Source organism: Medicago sativa, chromosome 4 (genome assembly GCF_051527215.1).
Source record: "Medicago sativa cultivar Bolivia chromosome 4, Bolivia_mono, whole genome shotgun sequence".
Classification (NCBI taxonomy): domain Eukaryota; kingdom Viridiplantae; phylum Streptophyta; class Magnoliopsida; order Fabales; family Fabaceae; genus Medicago; species Medicago sativa.
This window is the reverse complement of record NC_140752.1, coordinates 37,791,935-37,797,934: the sequence shown is the minus strand read 5'-3', so window position 1 is coordinate 37,797,934 and position 6,000 is coordinate 37,791,935.

The window sequence follows — 6,000 nt, the reverse complement described above, 5'->3', positions numbered from 1 at the left end:
TGTCTGTGTTTCTGTCATTCAGTTTTTTATAAGAGACCGTTAACTCATCATAAACTAAGTCTTCATTACAAGATTCGTCCTCAGAAAGAACTCTTCCAGTCAAAGCAGCAACATGTTTGATAGATTCATTTTCCACATCTCTTTCTGATTCATCATCATCAGTCCAAGTAACAGCTAAACTTTTCTTTTGTTTCTTGAGGAAAGTTGCACATTCTGGTCCGATGTGACCATATCCTTCACATTCATGACATTGAACTCCCTTATATTGATTGTTCTTCTCATCAGGTCTAACAATCTTCTCATTACTGGTTTGTTGATCATTGTTGAATCTGATGTTCTGCCCATTTGGTCTGGATCTCTTGTTTACTTGCTCTAGAATTTTGTTAAATTGTCTTCCCAGCATGACAAGATTTTCTGACAAGTCTTCCTTACTCACAACATCTCCTAGTGATTCATCATTCTCAGTATTTGAAATGAGTGTCACACTTTTACCTTTCTTCTCAGTTTGTTGTTAAAAACTAGTTCAAAATTTTGAAGTGAGCCTATAAGTTCATCAACTTTCATACCTGAGATATCATGAGCTTCCTCAATAGCAGTTACCTTCATGTCAAACCTCTTGGGTAGTGATCTAAGGATTTTTCTCACAAGCTTTTCTTCAGAGATCTTTTCTCCAAGTGAGTCAAAAGCATTAACAATGTCTAGAATATTCAAGTGATAATCTTGAACGCTCTCATCTTCTAACATTTTTAGATTCTCAAATTTGGTAGCAAGAAATTGGATTTTAGCACTTTTAACCTTAGTTGTGCCTTCATGTGCAGTTTTGAGAATCTCCCAAGCATCCTTAGTCACAGTGCATTGCTTGATCAATCTGAACATGTTCTTGTCTACACCATTGAACAGAGCATTCAATGTTTTGGAGTTTCCAAGTGCCAGTTCATCTTCTGCAGCAGTCCATTCTTCTTCTGGTTTCAATACATTAGTCCTGTTCCCATAGCATCAAGTGTCACAGGATGTTCCCAACCTTTCAGAACTGCCTTCCAGGTTTTGCTGTCAATGGATTTGAGAAAAGAACTCATGCGTGATTTCCAGTAGTCATAGTTTGAGCCATCCAACAGAGGGGGCCTCTTTACAAATCTACATTCCTTGTCCATGATGCTAGAATAGAACTCCCTGGAGCTCACCCTAAAACAGGCAGGGTGCCTGCTCTGATGCCAATTGAAATTCTAGCGTACTTGTTTTAATATGTTCTGTCAGATGTTTTAACGTTTGCAATGTTCCGTTTAATGTTCCAGCATCACGTGATAAACAGAAGTAAAAACAAGAAAAATAAATGACAGGAAAGTAAAGAACACGGTGAGTTTGTTGACCCAGTTCGGCACAACACGCCTACGTCTGGGGGCTACCAAGCCAGGAAGGAAATCCATTAGTGTAGTCCTTATTCAATAGCTCTCATCAAACTCCTCGTTTACACTATATGACCTAGGACCTACCCGTCTAGACTTCAACCTAGGAACTCCTAGATCTGAGATCCCATCTCACTATCCTAATGGTCAGTCACTGCCCCAGTGGCCTTATCAGACCTCAACCAAAACAAAAGTAGAAGTTACCTTCCAACACAATCAACTAGAACCTTGTTTCACAACTTCGGTCTAGTGCATAAGAGTATCAAACTCACACACCCAATCCTAAACAAGTATCACAGGCGATACAAGAAAGAACACACAGTAAGAGATTCTAAACTTGCATTACAAACGATACAAGAGCATAATACATGAAGACTCAAACACTAAAAATCTAACTTTTAGAATGACGGCTTGAATGAGCAATTAGGTCTTGAAGTCTTCCTTTTATACTGAAGCAGATTGGGCTAAATAAATCATTGGGCTTAAGCACTTTCCAGATCGGTTCAGCTAATCTGCAAAACAAAAATCTGAAACAATTCTGGAAAGTCCTAAAACGTCGAAACATTTATAGGAGCATTCCAAATAATAACAAATATTTCCTAAAATAAAATATCTACTTTAGAAATATTCCACAGCTGATTCTTAGATGATATGCATGTTGCTTGATCAATAAGTAAAGGAAATATTGTTTCCTTAAACAATAAAGGGCGCGCGTACATTTAGGTACGAACCCAGGCACCCTGAATCGTGCCAGGATGTTGGAACATTGTACCCAACATCTTACAGAGTTGTCTAACCACATGTTGGAACTTTGGTTCCAACTTACAGAACAAGGATATTTGTTTTAGCAATAATGCAGCCAGCACAAATACCCAACAAATTCGAATAAAATGTATCAATTATTGTAAATGTATCAATCATATTAATAAAATGAGATGTTTTATGTATTATTTTTGTTCCATTCTTTTTATTTATATTTGCATTTATTTTATTATTTTGTCATCTAAAGTTGTGTATTGAATAAATGTATCATTATATTAATAAAATGAGATTTTATATCTATTACTTGTGTTCCTTTATTTTTGATTATATTTGCATTTATTTTATGATTGCGTATTGAATAAATAAACTCGAAAAAGACTAATTTATGTTTGTCTTTAAAATAGCATGCAGCGTGAGTTAAGTTGTGCAGATTTAACACCTGCATGAGTTAACTCATGCAGGGGTATTTTCGGTATTTCAGTTGGACGCGAGCAAAATGTGTTGGGTAAAGAGCATAATTCTAAGGATAATACTAGTGGTGAATTAGGGTTTTGCATTCATTTCATAAGTTTTACCAAAATGTGGCTAGAGAGAGAAATAGAGATATAAAAAGAAGAGAAAGAAAGAAAAAGGAGATTAAAGAGGAGCAAGGCTATGAAGTTGTTGATGACTATTGCTCAAAACATGTTTTAATCACTTGTTCAATCATTGGGTATGTTTGAATGTTGCTGAATTATGATAAGTTGATGTGGTGGTGATGTTTGGTTGAAATTACGAAGTTTTGAGGTTTATGTGAAAAATGCGTCTGATCATGATTTTGGTGAATTGATGCATTTAAACTTATATTTTGATTGATGAAGTTGTAGATAAGAGTATGAATATGTTGATGGTTATGAAATGATTTTAGGTGGGATTGAATTGATGGGTTTTTAAGCTAAAAGTTGTTTTAAGTGATTATGTGAAATAAGCTTTGTTTTGGTAGTTGAACTTGAGATGTTTTAAGTTGAAGATGATGTTTTAAAGTAGAACTTGAGTGATTTTATTTTATTTCAAAATGTGTTGGGTAAAGAGCAGAATTCTAAGGATAATACTAGTGGTGAATTAGGGTTTTGCATTCATTTCATAAGTTTTACCAAAAGGTGGCTAGAGAGAGAAATAGAGAGATAAAAAGAAGAGAAAGAAAGAAGAAGGAGATTCAAGAGGAGCAAGGCTATGAAGTTGTTGATGACTATTGCTCAAAACATGTTTTAATCACTTGTTCAATCATTGGGTATGTTTGAATGTTGATGAATTATGATAAGTTGATGTGGTGATGATGTTTGGTTGAAATTATGAAGTTTTGAGGTTTATGTGAAAAATGCGTCTGATCATGATTTTGGTGAATTGATGGATTGGAACTTATATTTTGATTGATGAAGTTGTAGATAAGAGTATGAATATGTTGATGGTTATGAAATGATTTTAGGTGGGATTGAATTGACGGGTTTTTAAGCTAAAAGTTGTTTTAAGTGATTATGTGAAATAAGCTTTGTTTTGACAGTTGAACTTGAGATGTTTTAAGTTGAAGATGATGTTTTAAAGTAGAACTTGAGTGGTTTAGGTGATTGGGATGAAATTGGTGGAAACGGAGTCGAAAACAGTTTGGAAATCGGAATTTTATGCGCGAAAACGCGAAAACGAAATATCAGAAAATCATGTTCTGTCAAGTCTGCATGACCGTGCGGCGTGGGAGCACAGACCGTGCGCCTGGTTCGCACTTGGTCTGCACGACCGTGCGGCCAGTTGGCATGACCACGCGCCCTGCCCTATGTTGGGAAAACTCTTTTTTTGTTGTTGCCATTTTTCAATGTTTTAAGTATACCTTTGGGCCCAAACACCTAAACTTAGTTAATTGGAGTATAATTGAGGATTAGTGATGGATTAAACTTAGTTTTTATTTGCATTTGATTGAATAATGTGAAATGGTGAAAATAGACGAACTTTGGTTAAACGATGAATTAAAGCATGATAATTTGTAACTGATTATGTAACCATGCTAATATGATGGATAAGGATTGAATTGGTGATTTGATATGCTCATGATGTGGTGATTTTCTAAGCAACAAATCAAGTTACAGGTTATATAAAAGACACATTCATAATGGCCCAACTATTCACCCTAAGTCCCAAATTGTTCGTGGATTGAGTCGATTGTCACTTGTATCTTTCCAAATTTCCAAATGCTTAAAGAATTCATTTTCATATCATGATGGTGGTGGGTTTGACAAAGAGAGGAAAGTAGGATTTAAAGCCACGGGATTTTAGTCGTGAGTTGGGATTTTTGTTGTATCAACTCACAAATAGGAAAAACAATCATTTCGTAACGAGCATCTACCATAATATTAAGGGACTGAGTTATCCTGCAGTCAAAAAATGGTCTGGTCCTATAGTCGGCAAGCTTGAGGCCTTTCTATCATATTTCAACTTCAAAATTTTATACTAAATAATAGGTCGTTAAATCTGAAGAATTGATCTTCATTGGAAAATCCTGAGATGCTAACCGCATTCAATCCAATTCCAACATTAGTGAGAGATGCGTAGTAAATGAGGAATTGGATTAGATTTAGTCATCATTGCATCCAGTTAGATACAATCAACACATCAGAACCATCATATCCTAACATATAAAATTTAGATGTTAAGATTTAGATCGTCATATCAAGATTGCATCCAATCAATGATTTATATATGTACTCAAATCTGACATGGTAAATGAGGGTCCACGTCAGAGATATATTGTTTCAACTGGGATATACCAAAGAACTTACCTTTTTTTGTTTAATAAATAATTGGTCCCTATAAAATTACTAAATTTCCTTTTTGGTCCGTCAAAAATATTTTCGTAATTTTTATCCCTGTAAATTTTTTAGGGTTAATAGTGTTTTAACCCCCTGTAATATAGGGCACTTTCGGGTTTGTCTGCTGTAAAAAAAAAAAAATTGGATTTGGTCCTTGAAAAATAAATATTCTTCACGATTGCTCCTTAAGCCGATTGACTCAGAAGAATCTCAGATGTGGCACTTAGGTGGCTTTTTTTTCTTGCCACGCGTAAAAAACAGTTTACACGTCATTTATAGTTAAAAAATTAAAAGGAGTAAAATTTATAAAAAAAAAAAAACCAAACTCTTTTTTAAAAACAATTTAGAAAATCTGAAAATTCATTTTCAAAATTTTAAAAAAACCAAAAAATCAAAAGAAAAAAAAATCAGATTTTTTTTCAAAAATTGAAAAAAATCAGAATATTTTTTTAAAATTTTTAAAAAATAGAAACAAGTTCTGATTTCTTTTCGAATTTAAGAAGATATTATGAGATCTTTTGCTATCTCATAATAGCTTTGTTGTTAGTCATGTTAGGAGGCAAGCAAATAAGGTTGCTCATACGTTAGCTAGAGCTTCCTTATCTCATCCTAACCCCTTTATTTTTCATGATGTACCCTCTGACTTGTACTCTTTGATTATCAATGAAATGACATAAGTTTGCTTTTGTTCAAAAAAAAAAGAAGATATTTAAAAATTCTGGAAATAAATTTTTTAAAATTCTAATTAAAATATTAAAATAAAATTTTGAAAATTAACTTTAGATTTTTTCAGAAATTTTAAATTTAGAAAAAATTCAGATTTTTTTTTTCGAAATTTTTTATAAAACCTTGAAATAATGTTCTAGAATTCAGATTTTTCGAAATTTTTAAAATCTGAATATAAATTTTTTTAATTCAAATCAAAATCTTAATTTCAGTTTCTTTTCAAAAAATTCAATTTAGAAAAGAATTCAGATTTTTTTTAAAAATTTTATTCC